The 18,668-nt window shown below is 38.2% G+C and overlaps 1 protein-coding gene across 5 annotated transcripts in view; it reads right to left on the reverse strand.

Moving 5' to 3' along the window:
• SULF2 (sulfatase 2) overlaps window positions 1-9,235 on the reverse strand; it is a 165,114-nt gene extending 155,879 nt beyond the window's left edge. For 3 of the 5 annotated variants that reach the window (XM_054845146.1, XM_054845141.1, XM_054845142.1), the window contains exon 1: window positions 9,039-9,235. The gene's annotated coding sequence lies outside the window, so the exon portion shown is untranslated. The remainder of the gene's footprint in view (window positions 1-9,038) is intronic. The other 2 variants (XM_054845144.1, XM_054845147.1) reach the window with 2 other exon arrangements.
• Between the last annotated feature and the right edge of the window lie 9,433 nt (window positions 9,236-18,668).

Consider the following 18,668-nt stretch of genomic DNA (forward strand, 5'->3'; position numbering starts at 1 on the left):
CTTAACATTCACTACTACAATTCTGCTGAACATTAATGGAGGAATATGGGGTTCTAACAAGTAGCAACACTTTCTAAATAACAACATAGGAAGTATTATATATTTACATCTCAGCAATCCAATCAAGTACAATCTGATCACAGAGGGATGATTCAAAAAAAGAAGGGACCACTGGAGTTCAGGCAGCCTAGACCTTTACTCCATGGGATAAAGAAGGTATATAGAGCCCTTCTCCCTTTCTGATCTCAGTCCAACCTATTAGACTTCTCACAAGGTTTCACAACTTTACTGGGTACTCTACTCCTGTTCTTTGAAATGCAGTGTGGTAGAAACCAAGTTCACTCCACAAATATAAACACATAGTGCTTGTTCATACTGCAAGCTTATTATAAGGACACCCTGCTCAAGATCACTACAAACTAGAAACAAGTAACACAGCACACTATCTTGTAAGAAGACAGAAGAGAAATCACAAACTTTCTTAAAGTCTTAGGTCCTGAATAAAGAAGAAATTCTGTTTGGTTTATCATCTAATTCCAGGAATGTGGATATTACATATTTCCATCATGTAATAGTGTCACCCTTTTGTCCACAATCTATGCCAACTGGCATAGATCATTTTATTCCTTTCCTCTGGATTTCTCCTAGAGAGTTCCTGTGTTATGTTTTCAGGATAGATCCTTAAGAGAAAAAAATGCTGATACTCGACAGCTCCAAGCCATATGGGATGGAAAACAGATCCTCAAGCTCTAGAAATATAGCCAAAGACTTAAATGAGGGAAGTGTTTCATTTCAGGTTCAGCTTTTAAGCATTACTGGTGCTAAGGTGCTCTGTTCATCTCCTGGTACCAAAATATCATGGGGCTTATATGATGTTTTCCTGCACAAAACTTGCCAAATTCAGGCTCTATTCCCATTCCCTCTTCTTCCTTTCTACAGTTCAGCAAGTGTTTGTTTAAAAATCAAAGTCTTTCCTTTTTTGAAGATTCTGCTCTGCTGGAGAACATTTTCTTGCTTAAAACACTTGTTTCTGAATCAAGACTTACAAAGTTTGGTATATGGTGGTACATCTCAGATGCATCCAAATAACCACGAACGTACCAGATTGCGCTTGGCTATCAGTTATCTTAGCATACATCAAATTATATGCCTTAACAGCTTGGGAATCATATCCCAGAAAAATTAGCAAGAATCCACATTCAAAAACAGAGCTATCAGACAATCTGGTCAATGGAATTGACTGGTCCAATTTTGAAAGAAAACGGAATTCTGGTTTTGTGTTGTGTTTTGGGCTTTTTTTGTTATTTTGGTTTGTGGGTTGTTTTTTTTAAAAAAACAGGTCTTTAACAACCTTAGAGGGCTGCTATTTCCAAATCTAGCATCCAGAGGAAGGGAAGAAAGATACTGTTGCTAGCTGATCAAAATCTAAATCTTTCAGCCATTTTTAAGTTTTTAAAAATTTAATAGAACTGATTACTTGTAACGTCTCCATTCTTACACAGATCGGCAAAAAGTTTTGAAGTCTCTGAAAATTATTTTGTCATTTTGAAAATGACAATAACTATCAAGTCTATCTGGTCTTTTTAAACTGCAGTGATATAACAAGATAAAAGCATGATGAACTCATAATTTAGTTTTATTGTTTGATAGCACAGCAACTTTAGCCGTAGCTTAATGAGATGAACAGCAGTGGCTGAATTTCTGTACTCAGTCACACTTTAGAACATCAGTGCAGAAGCTAGAAAATTTACTCATGAATTGCACTAGGTAATAAGCTACTGCAAATGCATCATATTGTTGAAGCTTTTACGTCCTGAAGCTGGTGATGTTAGTACTCTAACCTGACACTACAAATCCTTATACAGCTACAGACATAAAGAGTAAGAAAGTCACAAAAGATCATCTGAAACTAGATTAATCCTTCCCCTAAAGCCACAATAAATGCATTCATCAGCTAACATGCAAGTTTGTATTACATGCAGTCATCCGATGGAAAGGGCTCACTATGTGAGCCGCTACTTTAATCTCCTGCATAACAGCTGATTAAAAAAAGTGACCTAAAGCTGTTAATAAGAAAAACATTCAAAATTATCCAGAAGATTATAGGAGGAGTTAATTGAGGATACAGCACTTTTCTACAGTGCACTGCTGGAGTACTTGCTTAACAAAACCAGGCCAAATCCCAATTCAACAGCAGTGCCTGAAAGAAAGGAAGAGACATCAAGATATGCGTTAAGTATGTAAAACAGTCTCCAGCATTCTTTACAGATGTGAAAAGAATATAATGAATCCTTCATTGCTTAGAGGGGAACATTTTTGTCTTGCCAGAGGACAGATTTCCAAAGAGTGATATTTACATTTTCCTACAACCTATAATTTTCTCATTTATCATTTGTCAGGGCCCAAAGACCTTTTACTGCACATAGGATGTTTTCTTATGTTTAATGATCCTTTTACAAAACAAATGTCACAGTCTGAATGAGGAAATTAGTTAATATCGCTGATGTTGCTAATTTAACACCATTAATGTCACATCGTGAACAGCTACAGAACCTGCAGGTCTTGTATCATAGCTAAGCTCTACAGGTTTAAGTCTGTTCTGCAGCAGCAGCACTGAGAAGATAACCCATGCAAGTATCACATGTGAGGAAATTCAATAAAATTTTTAAAGATTGCTTTGATTCTGTAGTTAGATTACCAGACAAGTGTGACTAAAGACAGATCATTTGACAGAGATTTAGAGGCACTAATTGGAACTCACTTACCTACACTCTTACAGCTGCCTTCACTTTTATCAGTGTGCTAGGGTTTGGAGCAGTCAGAAAAGAATCCAAGTAGATCACAGAAACCATTGCATCAGGGTATTTCTAAATGTACAGCAAGATCCAAAGATTTACCCAGTGAATTAGATGGCAGAAGATACATTGCGGTGTTATCTTCAGTTGCAACTATGCCTTTTCACCCTTCTCTATGCACAACTGAGTTACATTTTGTAAAGTAATTTGTCTCTACACATATTATCTATGAAAAAAGCTTTCTAAGAGCAGAACCATATAATTTCTCTCTAAGCCACTGAAGTCTTCTACATGCTTCCTCTGACAAATAAAGGATGGTATAAAGGAGCCAGATTCTTTAGAAAGTCCTTTAAGTGATACTGGAACATAGGGGAAAATAAAACTCGAAGACTAAAAGGTAAATTATTTTAAACATAATTAATAACACACAAACCCAATTGTGCATGGAATGTACCCAAAAATAAGGGTGGGGGAAGGGAATTGCAAAGTGATTCATTTGCAACAGCAGGAGCTAATAACTTCAGGATGATCATTAGGCATTTATCAATAACAGGTATTTCCCTTAACCTGATTAGTAACAGATACACATAGCATATTTTTATTAAAAAAACAAGTTGATAATTCTAAACATTACAGTCAGCAACCTAACTGTTTTTTTGTTCTTTCCTTACCTAAAGGCACAAGCCGTATGTTGGTTGCAAGATCACAGGGATGGTGAAAATTGTTGATGAATTTGACTCACTGTGTAGTAAAGTTAGTAATTACTGGACAAGACAGATACAGGCATTTAATGCTACCTTGTTCACTACTCAAACTTAAATCTGGATGACAGGATCTTGTCATTATATTTAATATACATTATTACTTTTGGCATAACTTCATACCTCAGTTGAAAATTAACGCTATTATGACAATGAAACATAAACTTGTTACTCATTTTAACTAAGACAAAAAGGGAGCACTGGAAAAGGAAGAAACAATAAAGCATTGTGAAGATCAGCTGACATTAAATCCATCATTTTTTGAGTGCTGCCAAGTACTTGGTGTGGGAGAAGGATCAGAACTTTAATTCTTAGGTATGCACCGAGCTTTATGGTTTCAGTACTTCAACCTTCCTGAGAAGCAAGCTACAACTTCCAAGACTGCATACTCTTACTCCTTTCACAGTCACAAAAGCAAAATACGTTGGGTTAGGATTCTAATATAAAAGCTATAAAAACAAAATAACAAAAATCCTACCCTAAAACACACTGCTGTCTTTTTGACCTGCGTTCCTCCCCTCCACTGAATGGCAGTTACTCTGGGTTAACAGGCAGGGCTAACACTGCAAAGAGGAATGCATAAAGAACTTCATATTGTTAGCACTTCAACCACATAGAAGACAGAATCCAGAAGAAAAATATTAAATCTATAAGCAGATCTAAGGAAATCCATGTAATAGGTCAATTGATCGGGACTTGCAGGTACCAAAAGCCTACAAGAAGTTTTCCTTCTTCAGTTTCCAGATTGTAAATAACATCTTCTGACGCATTTCAGCTTTAAGATCTTCCTTTCCCAACTATTACTAGAAAACACAAGTTGTTAAATACACTGAATTCTTCTATTAAACTGGTCAGTCATAGTCAATGACTCAGCCACAGAGATGGTGAGAACTGTCAGATCACAGCAGAACCATTGTTTACAGTACTTCCTACCTCAGTGATCAATAATTTCAGCCTTTCACAATGACTGCTGCCTGTCCGAGATCTTCAAATAAGGCAGGCAATGCAATTGCTTTCCTTTTAGGAACTTGAAATAAGGTGCTGTGTACTTCTAAATGGGACATGTCTTTCCAGAGCAATGAGACTTCATTCAGTACTTATGTTATTTCTTGTGAGGTATTGATATTTACAGTTGTTTCCCCGTCACCATAAAGTTATTACCTTCATTTTAGAACACTATATGCAGATTAGAGACAACTCTGCAGCCTAATAGGTATGTTTTATTTTCACACTCTCTTCCAACAATCCATTAAACATGGCTAATTAGTACTAGTGATTACACATCAGAACTTTTATTCCACCACAAACTGCTTAAACTCATTGAACTGTGAGCTGCTATCCTCATTTTACTGTGGAAGGTGAACCAATGCTAGAAAATATAGATGGAAATACAAAACAACAAACTAAAATCTAGAATAAGCTTATTGCAGATATTAACTACATTAAAATCTTCTATACTGTTCAAAGTGTAAGGGGAGAAATATCCCTGCTGTAACAAAACAGATGTCAACATGCCACTGATATATATTTCTTCATCATCAAATCATCATTAGCTACTTCAGTTCATTGTGCGTAAGCTTAGATAGTAAAAACACTTTATGTAGGAACTGTGTTATAAAGGTTCCAAGTATAAAATAGGGTCTTGTAAAACTAAATAAAAACATACTTGCTTTGTGAATCTCATTCAGCTTTACAGACAGTTTCACTCAAAGTTTCCTAGATTCTGTTGTTGGATCTTTCACACTAGTTAATTTTCTTTAGTGTCACTCTATTCTGAGCAACAAAACAAATTTCCTACCATAGCCAAATGGCAGAAAGACGACATTATTTCAAATACTTTAATTGGAAATTTTGCTCACCAAGATTTGCGAAATAAGAACACAGATACACATCGCTGTGTTTTTTTACACATGCGCGCATACATATAGAGATATATACACACACGTAGACACAGAGGTGAGTCTAGGTTAAACTATTGCATTTACTTTAAAAAAAAAAACAAACAACAAGCCTTACTCAAACATATACACAACTGTGCTAGTACAGAAAATAGAAGTTTGCATTATACTGCAATACAGACCACTGTAGACACTGACAAGCAAAGATAACATAAATCTGTGCATGAGGGATCCCAGGGAAGCTGCACAATACGAGCATACATTTCACATATTACAAGAACACTAGAACTCAAGTACAACTCCTTACAAGAGGGAAGAGTAAAATTTCTGTTTCCTGAGACATTCTTACTGCCTCAGAAGCAACACTTCTTGGGATGCTGCTTCTTGCTGAAGACCTTTACACTTGCAGCACCTGTATTTGTAGAAAGTCGTAGTTATATTTAGTACTGAGACAAGTCCAAGGTAACATTTTTATGGAATTCAGAAATATTACACATCTTTTCTCCTCCTACAGAGGTCAACCACTAATTAGTTGAAATCTTCCCTTGTCAAACTTGCATGATCATTCCAGAATTTCTCCCCATGCAAGATTCGGGTGAGGTGGTAGGGATAGGCAGAGGAGAGGCAGTTAACCAGCAACAAACTCTATTAAGAAATTCAAACAATTTCCAAAAGTTAAACAAAAATCCAAGTCTATTAGGCACTAATACTAGTGGGGAGGAGGGGTGGAAACAAAATTTTAAAAACCCAATCAAAATAAACTTCACCTATTACAGCTTTTCAGGTTTCAAATTAAATCATGGCTTGTACTGGAATGAACCAAAGATATTCTAAAAAATATGAGCATATTGGAACACCCATTTTTATATTGGAAATGTAGGCCTGTATCTCATTCTCCAAAGTGTCCACTCCAGCCCAAAAAATTGGTCCAACATACTGATAAAAATGAGAATGTGTTCTGTCAACAATACTGCAAGGGACAATTTGAAAGGTAGATCTTATCTACTCTTTATGGAAACTGGCAAAGGTGTAGAGCATTCTTCATAGAAGTCTGATCTCACCAACATTTTTAACCAAAATTCTCTGATGGGTTTGTAATAGTTCTTGGTCTTACTTTTACTCTATTCTGAACTTCACAGTGAGGCTACATCTGCAGGTGGCCGAGGAAAGGATGTTGAGAGATAAAAGGAGAAAAAAATATTGTGTCTCTGAGGGGTTACAACTATTTAGAAAATATTTTAATCATTCTACACTATCTACAGAGCAAGAAGTTAGAGCTGTCTAGAATTCAAATTAATTTCTTCTCAGTACAATTTTGAAGGGAAAATAAAATAAAAATTCACACCTTTTCCAAGTTGTAGAGGCCTTTGAGATATTAAATCTAGCATCTCAAAAATATGCATCTACTATTACAGAGCAAAAGTATTTGCTTTATTCCATCACAACCTTTCTCGTTCGCAGCAGAGAAGGGTCTTATTCATATACCTAAATCAGTTACATTTGAAAATTTGATATCACCAAGTCCCTTTGAATTTCTATTTTTGTAGAGAAGCAGCCATAATTCTTCTCACCTGTGATCCTCATAACAGAGATGTTTGAAAGGAAGTCACAACAGTGGAATATATAGTCTTGAAATCAAAACATACAGAGCCATAGTAAAGCATCATCTATTCCAACTTAACATTTTGTTTAATGAAATAATATTAGCTACTTAGGTAGAAAAACTACAGACATTTTCCTATCCATTCAGAAGAAATGATGGAGGATCTGGTGCTGAAAGACCAGACTAATCAAGATGGTTTTATACAGCAAGGGCAAACACTTTCAGCTAGACATTACCTGAAATAAGACTCTTTGCAAGGAATCTAAAGCAGCAAAAATGTGTTATGTGCTTGAATTTTGGCTACAACAAAAAGGGGGTTTTGCAAATATCAAAGTCCAGAGGGGAAAAGTCCATTAAATATTTTGAGAATAACACTATATCTTCCATATATATCAGATTAAAACAAACACACATAAACCCCACTCATTCAAGCCTAGAAACATCTATAGTAGGAAAATCCCACCATGCCAGGAACCTTACCTTGAATTCCATGATTTGTGCTGAAGAGAGTCCAGAGTTCACCTGAACTCCCTAATACAGATTAAAAATAAAGCTGTTCTATGTACACAAATATTTTGAGTGTTTTCCTAAAACTCTCATATTCCATTTCCCCACCCCCCCAGACTGAAGCAGAACAGTTAAGGTAAAATGGAGAAAGATGGTAAGGGGATTAGTTTAGTATTTGAACAGCACACTTAAACTTTTAAGTTTCAATGCTGCAGGACACATCATGAAATGCCAAGGATCAATCAAACTCTATGAAGAGGATTGACTTGAAGGACTCCCATAATACGTTTAATCAAAACAACATCCTTAGACGTATCAGTTTTACTTCCACATAATGAGAAACTCAAGGAAACACTGAACATTAGCGGGGACAAACTACAGAAGAATATCCTTATGTAAACTGATTAAAATTATATCTGGAGAGGAGAGAGAGAAGGAAAGAGAATTGTTATGCATATAGCTAGCACCAAAACAATTACTCCAGTTGCATCCTTTGGGGATGTCTGAATCACATTATACTCAAGTGTGTAAGTTTTTACATGGACCACCATGTTTTACATCTCTCGCTAGCATTGAGCATAAAAGCTATTGCACTGCAGATTAATTTTGGAACACAGCTGACACCTAACCAATTAAGAGGCTTTTCACAACTACTGCCTGATGGCATAAGAAGACATTCGCCACTAATAGCAAAGATATCACTTATTGCCAAGGTAAAAGTGAAGAAAAAACATATTTTCACCAACAGTTTCTGGTTTCAATCTAGTAAACATTAGTCACAGAAAAGCAAGAGCATATATTCATTCATATGTTTGCAGGTTGGAGAAAACAAGGGAGATGACACAGACACTGCACCTCTGCACAGTTGCACAACCATTCATAACACTTTAAAGGAGAACCAAAAAAAACCCAAAAAACCCACCAATTAGAGACCTACCTACAACTCTACCACGTCTGTACCTGGAGCCCCAGAGCCTTGCAGCGCTGCTCAAGAGCCCAGCACAGGACTAGGAACCAGAAGTTTTTAGCACGGCGCATGTTATTTTCCAGCTCAGCCACTGCCTCACTGCGTGACCTTGGGCAAGTCACTTCCCCCGCATCTCAGCTCCCCACCTGGCAGTCTCCCCCTCCGCAGAGCACTGAGGACCAAAGCCCAGTAATTATTCATAAGCGACTCTGCACCGGTGAAGCTAGAATGGGGGGGTGTGTGTGGGCAGAATGGGAGTTTCCTCACAGGTGATAAAAATCTCCCCGACATTGATTCAGTCTCCTGCCGGGGGGAGGATCTCCCCTCACACCTTCCCTGTTTTCCTACTGTACGGGTTAAACCGGAGGAGAAGCCGGCAGCTCCGGCTCGCCCACCCCGAGCACACGCAACAGCAGAGGTAGCCGAGCCCTCCGGGCCTCCCGCCCCCACAGCCAGAACCCTCCTGGCGGCCCCAGCCCGGCTGCGCACGGAGGCGGCGTTACTTACAGCACCCACCAGGCGGAAAACTCACAGGTGGCCCGGAGCCGCCGGCAATCAACGGCTGAGCGACGACCTCCGCCCCGGGAAGCCAGTCGCCTCAGCACCCGCGCGGGAAGCGAGCAAACCGGGGTAGGGGCGCTGCGCTGCGCTCCCGCCGCGCGGCCGCGCAGCTCCGGCCGCTGCTGTCGCCCTCCCTGCGCGGGGCCGGCTCCCTCCCGCCCTTCCTCCCGCCCGGCTCGCGCCGCCGGCCAATGCGGGCCGCGGCGAGGAGCCGGCTTTAACCATCTGTTGCGAGGCGCCTCCTCCAAGCGCTGCTGCCTCCCTTGCCGAGGGGCTCCCGCCCGAGCACCCCGCCGGGGAGGTGGGAAGCCAGGAGAGACCTTTAGGGCCCCCCTGAGGAGCTCTTTGCCCCTCGCACACTCAGGGGCCGCGCGGCCGTTACCCGCCTCCCCTCCCCCACTCACCTCAGGATCCCCGCCCCCTCAGGGCTCGCGTCCCTCACCTCTGCGCTCTCTTTTTCCGCACCCTCTGCCCCTTTCCCCGCACAGCACCCCTCAGCTCCCTCCCTGCCGGGTGGGCGCCTTCCAGCAAGCCCCGCCGCCGCTGTGGGGTGAGGGAAGAGGAGCACGGCTGGGGGTGCCCTGAAAGCGCTGCGGCACCGCCCCAGGCAGCCCCCCGTTAGGAGTGCCAGGTGGGGCAGCGGGGTGTGTGTGTGGGTGGGTGTGTCAATCAGGGAAAAAGAAGTGCATGTGGGGTCTAATCCTCCTCAGGTTGGTTGGGGTAAAGTCCTGACCTGATAAAACTTCTGTACTTCCCACTTAATAATCGGGGTTCTTCACATGGGGTGTCAGGAGGCCGGCGGTGGTATTGCACGGAGAAATGTGCCTCAGCCTGCTCCAGTGGGCATAATCCAGGGCTAAAATCTGTCTGTGTTTAGACTTCTTAGACATCTCCTGTGGAGAAGCTATTCCAAAAAAGTCAAAAGCCTCTTTCACTATTTAGTGGTTTTGAGTTTTAGCTTTGTGCATTCCTAATTTGAAGAGTTTTCCATGAGCATAAGGATAAGCCGAAGGATAGCACAGGGTCCTTTACTTTGGGTCCCTATCTCCATGCCGGGTGATAGTAGTTCAGATGTTTGCAGTGCATGCAAAAACTTTCCCAAAAACAGAGCCATAGTGCCTGTTTTACTTCTCTTTTTATATTAATAATTGTTACAGACCTCCCTGATCACGCTTTTTAATCAAGTCCCTACATTTTCAGTTGATTCTCCACAGAAAATCCAGGGAATGAGAAGCTAACTTTATCCCGACAGGCTCTTGGGTAATATTTTTATGAAGATATGTCAAGAAAATGATGCAAATTCTTTTCAACTTTCAACAACCTAAAGTTAACAAAATGGTCTTGAGATGTATTTTTTTCTTTCCACAGCATGCATATTTGTTGCTTGTGCTAACACAAGTTCTAGGTGAATTTTTGTCATTTTTTTGAAACTGTCACATTCTTATTTCTCTCCAGAGCAGTTTCATTAAATTATGGGTTTAAACCCAGAGTATGGACCAAATATGATTTGCAGGACTTGCAGGACTTGAGATATATTATTAGGCAAATTTTAAGGTTATCTTTTCTCATTGACATCTATGTTATCTGTAGCTGGGTAGTCTTGTAATTAAATTAATAATAGGTCCTTTTCTTTTATTATAAAACAATACAATTTCTGGAAATAAAGTCAACCACCTGTATTCCATACCAATGTTTTTATAAAATGGCTTGTAAAAGGTACAACGTGTTATTCCAAATAGACACTTTCAAAGATGGGATACATTTTTACCCACTAGGAAGGCTTTATCTTTGCATTAAAGGATCTCAACACAGCTGAGATTTATCTTATTATTACAAACAAAGTCTCAAAAATACTAAAAATTAAATTATTTGCATTTTTCTAATGAGAATCCAGATGGATGAAATTTTGCCCTCATGTATGCATGTGGAATGCCTATAAATCTGAAGGGAGAATTTGTCATTACAAGATATTTTTAAGGAATGGTTTCTGTGTAGTCATAATTGCTAGAATGACAAATTAGCTAGTGAATCTTCCATTCATCTTACAAAGCTATTCTCAAGCCTAAGTTATTCCCATATATATTCTAATCAAGGTTCATAATAATAATTTTGTGAGATGTTGTTTCTACCATTACTACAAGGTTTTGTCTTACTACTCTAAGAATGTTGTTGTTATTGATTTTATTAATACATAGAAATTCTATCTAACATCTTAAACCCATTGTTGTAGGTACCAAATATATGCATAAAAAAGATGCTCTTCACTTGAGTGCTTTGCATGCCGTCATCATATATAGAAGTCAAACGAAGGATGGTCGGAAATAGAACAATCCCTAGGCAGACAAACAACTTGCCTCTGAAACAGTGAAAATATAAATAACTTGTTGAGTTGTACAAGAAATCTTAGCAGAATCTAAAACATATGCAGGTAAGTGGTGTCTCAGTCTAGTGCTGTAATAAACACTGCTGTTAAATATAAAAACATAGTATTTCTCTATGAAGTCTTCTATTTCACAAGCAAAATTACTACTGCAAAGGCAGTTGCTTACCTTTTTTAAAATATATATTCTTTCCCCATTACAGTTTTTATTACTTATTTGTATATGACAAAGTCTGCATGTATACATCATCAGTATGTGGTGTATGTCATGAGTATGATTAGGGCAAGATTCAAATAGACCATCAACATGCCATCAATTCAGGGGTTTTCTTCTGTATTTTTACTTGCTACTATCTTGGTATGTGACCTTGGGCAATTTGCTGAACCTGCCTGTGAATCATTCTTTCATCTGTGAGATCTGGGATACTCATACTTGAAGAAGTGCACTTTATTCGCGATAATATTTTGTGAATTTATGTATCTAAACTAATTAACTAGTAAATAACATCTTTGAATATAGGCATTCAATCATTATCCATCATAACAGTATTTTCTTCTGCTTCATTCTAAGCAGCATGGACTTTGCAGTCTATAGTGCTTAAAACGAGGTTTAAAAACTAGGCAGTATTTTTTGTCAAATATCATAGCAAACATCTTAAAATCGTGAAAGATCCTGTGTGAAAGTCTTTTAGAGAATAAGGCTATTTTTCTAACAAGTCAAGCAGCATGTTAACAGTGTGTGCAGAGGTAAAGCTGCAAGCAATTATAGTTCAGGAGACCAAAGACAGGGAGAATGAAGAGTTTTCCACAGAGTTCATGATAAAGAGCACTGTATCCCTGAAAAGCTTTATGTTTTCTTCATGAAAAAAGATTGCAGTGCCTAATTATAATAGTTCAATGAGACTAGGGTTTGGTAACTCCAAGAAAACTATTCAAAAACTATTTTGGTGTGGTTTCCACGTGCAGCAGGTGTTCATCACAGCAATAAGTTCAAAAAACATCTCTTGCCATTCCCACACTACGTGTTTGCACTAAGAATTTTGGTTTTAGTGGGTGCTTTCAAGTCACTTCCAACAAGAGATTGTGTGTGTGTGTACATATAGTTACCCTGTAACTTTCTTCCCACATCTTTTCTTTATGCAAAGTTGAGTGAAATGTGATCTATTAGGCTGATGCTTTCAGTAGAGTTAAAAATATTGATATGCATTAGCTGCAATAATCAAATTTTTTAAATCCCTAATGTCTTAGAAGATCCATTAACCTTAATCAATCCAACACATCTGATTGTGCTTGCCAACTGCCCTTTTCCAAATAAAGATATATCAAGTTACATTAATAGCATCAGTAATTAAATACTAGTGTGAATGCAAAAACAAACCCTAAGATCCAAATAGTGCAAACTTGGGCCACTGATTTAGTTCCAGATCTTGCAGCAGGCTATTCTCTGAAGTGAACCAGCCAAAACCATGAGAGTGGAACTCAGCCTGTGAGTGCAAAGACAAAGTTTGAATTTTAAACACCCCCTCCCCCCCTTTTTTTTTCCATGTGAAATATGTTAAGTTCCCAGTGGAAAAAAAAACCCTCAGGATTGAATAAACTAATCAGAAACATACCTTAGAGCCTTAGTCATAAAGAAGTTGCTTTGTTATAAAGACAAAGCAGATTTGTGGGAATGTTGCCACTTTTTATAAAGTGTTGAAAGCTGGAGGTTGTTTTATTTTGGTTTTGTGCCAGTCATGACTCAGGAACTGTTATAAAAATGAATGTGCCATTTCAAATGTTGCAAGACCTAGCCTAGATTTCGATAGTGTAGCATATTTACCTAACAAACAAATTGATCTCAGAAGCTGCAGAACTGAAACCAGTTGGAATGTCACTTAGGTGCTGACACTACTGAGAAAACAAAAACATGGATGGACCGTGCAAACCCCTGAAAATGCCAGCGGATGGTAAGTGAAATGTTATGTTCCTACCCCAAAGGGCCATGTCTTCCATTGGCAAACAACTGTATCTGTCAAGGGAAGGGGGGAAAAAAGAAAACAATAGCAATACAAGGTACAAGTGCATAAGGAAACATCTGTTTAAACTTCAGAAGATAAGAGAGTTGTCTATTTGACTCCAAGATTAGTCTTTCTGTGTAAAGACATATCAAAACTGTGAGGTTTTGCATGTTCTTTGATAACTATGGTAACTGGTAACTGCAGTCTCATGTCTCCTATCCCCTTACTCAGAACACATTAAGGGGAATGGGTTGTAACTCCAGTGCTAACAGGGAAGTGTTCCGCAGCAACAATATGTAGCTTCTAGAGCACTTTTCTGTTTCAAAGGGCTTTGCAAACATTGATTAATTAATCTGTTCTGTGTTCAGTTCTGGGGAAGCATGCAATCCTTCCACTAAACAGTTGAGCTTTGTTATGGCTTTTAAAGCCTGAACTGTGCTGTGGGGTCGGGTGAGTGAGCACGTGCAGAGGGGCAGTACTGGAGCGATAGCTGCTGAAGGCATGCAGTTTGGGTAGCTGCAAGGAACATGTTTAACAGTGGCTGTAAATCTTTTCCTTTCTTGAGATGCCAGATGATACACAGAGGTTAAAAAAGCCTCATCTCTTTCCACAAGTTAAGTTTCTTCTTTGAGGTGTTACACATAAAGGCAGATTACTGTGCTGACACAAGGATCACAGTCATCAAGTTTCTTCTGCTACCCACACATGCTCACAAATTACTTCTCTTTTCTGACTTTCCACATGTGCAAAAGCAAAACTTATTGTATTGGTTTCTACATTTAACCTAAAATGGATTTAATTTTAGTCATAATCCCTTTGTAATGTGAAGTTCCCCTTTTCAGTCCAGTTCATCAAGGTACACCTATCTGGATGCGTTCACTTGCACTGACTGCCTTCACTCTAGATAAGAGTGGGACTCTGGCTTTGTACCTTCTACAGCTTCTAAGAACGCTGATCCCGCCTTCGTCAGCTGGTAGCCTGAGTGATCTCAATGATACGAATCTAAAAGTTACCCTTTTAAGAGCCTGTTTACAACATCAGCTACTGGCAACTAAACCAAATTTCTTAATTTGAACCGCACAGTACACTCATTGTGTACTTCAAGTATACATAGTTATAATGGAGCCCTGCCAATGATACTGAGTAATTGCAAATATTGCATGTCTACTCTGATACAGTAGTGAATCTGGCATTAGACATTACAGAGCAGATTTTTTTCAGGGTTTGAGTGGAAGACAGCCTAAGACACCTTAGCTAGACATTAGAAGATTTTTATATTTTTTTTCCTATCTTCAGTAGCTTGAGGAAAAGTGTCTTAAGGAGGAGGAATACATGAAGTCATTTCAGTGGGGAGAGATGGAGGGAGAAAGAGCTTTATATAGTTTAGAAATCTCTGCCAAGTTGCTTGCTGTAGAAGCTTCTCAGACACACTTTGTAAGCAAAGACTCCTTGGACTCTAGCAGGGGACTGAACATTTTTGAAAAGATGTACAGCTTTACACTTCAGGACAGGGTTCACATTATTTACTGAGAAATGGCTGGCTGCTTGCCAAGCTGAAAAATACTCCCTTGCTAGCATTTCAGCTGAAGAAAAAATGAGGTAAAATAAATACCTCAATATTACTCTATTACAGTGTTTTGACTCTAGCCTTCAGATGGAAAAATGAAATTTATTACAACAATAAATGACCCCCTAAAGATCTAAAAACTGCCAGGGTGCTCTGTCTCTTCCTTTCTAATGAAGCTTTGCAATTTCACCAAAGTCAGGAAGTTGTGATTGTACCAATAGATCATGCCTGTGCATACATATGCAATGTGTATAGAGGAGTGACATGCTTTAATTGTATTTTTAATGGGAAAGATCAAATAATTCCATAAAATATGCTACAGGTCTCATGATTGATGATTTCATTTTGAACAAGGCAAATTAAAAATGAGACTGAGAGCACAGGGAATCTGTGAAATTACTCACTGTTGCATATACAGATTTATTCATAGATCTTATACTTACATTTGGTATGGGTTGAATGTGCATGTGGCACCTTTTCTGGTTGCAAGTTCATGGATCTCTTCCGTTATTTGTATATTTCTGAAGTAATGCCAATCAACAAAAAGGCAATTTCTGCATTCTTAAAAAATGCTTGAGGAATTGAACATGGTTATCACTGGGAGTTTTTTCTTATGGTATCTGGAAATTGTATTTCACATATACAATACTACTGCAGGTACACTTGTATATTAACCAGTAGATCTGTAATTTGCAGATGAAGAACAGAAAGGTATGTACTCTCTGAGACTTTAAGTCAGTTCTGAGTTTCACTCTTCACCAGCAGCAAACACTGGTCTGCTACTATCTTCAATCACACAGATTAATTCGCAAGCTGTATTTAAACATTTTCTTCATGCTTCCTGTTTGAGATCTGAGATATAATAAAGTAAACAGTGTAGCTATAGGCTAGGCAACACAAGCATAGCTTCATAGATACTAAAAAAAGCAGGAACTGTTGTGACAGCTTAGCTTGATCTTCTGGCATCTAGATTTTCTGGTTATACAGCAAATCTTTCAAGCTTCACTGGTTACCACTGGCTCTACTATGATAACTATTCAATACCACAGATATTGTTAGGCAGTATCTTACTTACATATGCCGTGTGTGTTTCTATGTATTGAATCTTAAAATCAAACACTCCCTGGCCTTTGGGATGTGCAGTTTGAACTGCAGTCACACCTGGATTTAGCTGCTAGCCTTTACTACTTAAAAATCTCTAACAGAACTGCCATTTTCCTTTTCTGACTTAATATCTGGACTCAAACCAGACCTGCATGTGTGAGATACATGTCAATATATATGAAGCCATATTTGGAATCTCCAGGGTCTCAAGGGTAGTTACTTGAAGATATTTGCTTATGGTAGGGAACAGAGAATATAAGCAAAAGCGGAATTTCTTTTGGACTTTTCTCAAATATATGCACTGAATGTGTGTGTATATATATGTATATATACTGTCTTTATGTTGTAAATTTGTATATAGGTAACAGTTTTCCTGGGACAATGAGTGTCTGTATGAACATGTCTGTTATTGAAGGATGGGCAAGTGTCAGGCTGAAGTCAAACAGCTTTAGATACAAGTTGGATTGCCAAGCGTAAACCAGGTATCTGGCACAAATGAGACATCACAATAACACATCCTTTTTTGCACATACCCTTTCTTTAGGTAGAAAGCAAGTGTACAGTCCCATGCTGTGCTCTTCTTGCTGCTTGGCATGTTGATACAAAGCATCAGAAATAATAAACGATTTCAATAGTTTTCTTGTTACATAAAGAAATTCTGATTAAAGACATTTCTGCTCCCATGACAGTGACATCACATGCTGCAACCCCTAATTGTATGAATCCTCAGGTTATGCCTTTCAGTTTTATACTGGCAGAGCAGAGAAAGCTGAATGTGTGTATGAAGGGACTGAGCTGTGCAGCTTCTAGGAAGCAGGAGTAGCAAATGAGAAACCCACCCAGAGGTTTTAATTATATGGTTCTTATGAAAGAAACTACATTGTGGGATAAATGCCCAGGCCATTGTTTGGTTTTTAACCCATTCCTCACTCAGATGAAATCTAACCAAAGTAGGTTGAAGTTTCCCAGAGTGAAAAATAGAGTTTTGTTTTTTGCAAAAGGATCAAAGTTTTGTCTGGAAAATCCATTGCAGCAGAGGTCTTTTTTATTAAACAGATTTTACCAGATGGGATCCTTTTTCAATATATGGTGTGTGTATATATATGTATATCAAATAGTATCCTTATATCCCCAAAAGTTATATAGCAAAAGTTAGTTTAATATGCCTAGCACAGCAGCTGTATGGATCGTGATCTTTACAGGCAGAACGTAAACTTAAACATTTATCATTATTTGTAATAATATTTATTTCTATGCTGTGATGGTATAACTAAGAATAACTGCAGAAAATATAAAATTGATGCATGCTGTTTGCAAGCTAAATCTGTATGGAAACTGAGCCCTCACAAGACAAATGCTTTGAAATCCACACATTCAAGTTTGGCCCTAAAATACATAAATCATGGTGTTCTGGCTGCTGAATCATATAAGACAATGAGCAAATGCAATACAAAGGGTTCATAATGAGTAACATTATCTAAAGCAGTAAGGATTTAGAAAGAAAATTCAAATTAATTCCTGCCGTTGGGTGAGTGGATTCATTTCTGGGTTTGATTTTTCTGAGTTGTGACATGTTTGTGATGCTTTCTTGAAATTTTTTTAGCATAAATGATAAGTCGTTATACTTCTTAAATGAAACGTTTTCATTTGTGACAGATAATTTTTCAGGAAAATTGCATGTAGGAAAACATAATTAAAAAATTCCCAATCCATTTTCTATATTATTCCTACTGAGAGCTAGTTATTATTTGAGCTTTCATCCCACTGCCTGAGCACACTGGTTATATGTTTATTTAACCTATTTCTTAGTACGGTGCATGAGAGAACTGAATATGAAGAAGAATTGCTTATAAGTCATATTACATTCTTTTTAGTTGCATCTGTTGTATTTCTCACTTTGTGATTGCGACAGACAAAAATTACTCTGGACAAAAATGAATAGACACATAAATAAATCACCTATTCTATATTTCCTTCTGTATGATTGTAAAACTCAAAAGTCAGCTCTCCATTTTTATCAGCTTGTAAAAATGAGGCTGCATTGGGGGTTTCTGAGAACTCTGGTCAGCTGACCTAGTTGTAAAATGGAAAATATAGATTATGTCTGATTGCATATGTATTTTTAGATTACTCTATTATTTGAAGAATGAATCTAATGTCAGTCCCTCTGGTTTTTTGTGCAACACATGGTATGCCCTTTTAATGTTGGGTAATACAGAGTAATACATTTGAAGCATAATCTAAAAGTTTTGACAGATGACATTTCAGATTTTCTGGAAAAGAGCAACACAGATAGCAGTAGTGACTGTTGGTTTTAAGTCTACTTCACTCTAGAGTTCATATGTCTTATCTTCCAGTTACTCTGTAATTTGCAGCTCTATGATTTATGTATTTATCTGAATATAGTCTTTTGATAGTAACAAAAGGCACAGTATAACTAACTGCCAAAAATCTCCTAGGGGCTTTTCCTCAGTTTTGCCATGACATTTAAGACTTGGTCAATCCAATCAAGCTCTATTAGTTTA

The sequence above is a fragment of the Grus americana genome, chromosome 17 (assembly GCF_028858705.1).
Source record: "Grus americana isolate bGruAme1 chromosome 17, bGruAme1.mat, whole genome shotgun sequence".
NCBI lineage: Eukaryota > Metazoa > Chordata > Aves > Gruiformes > Gruidae > Grus > Grus americana.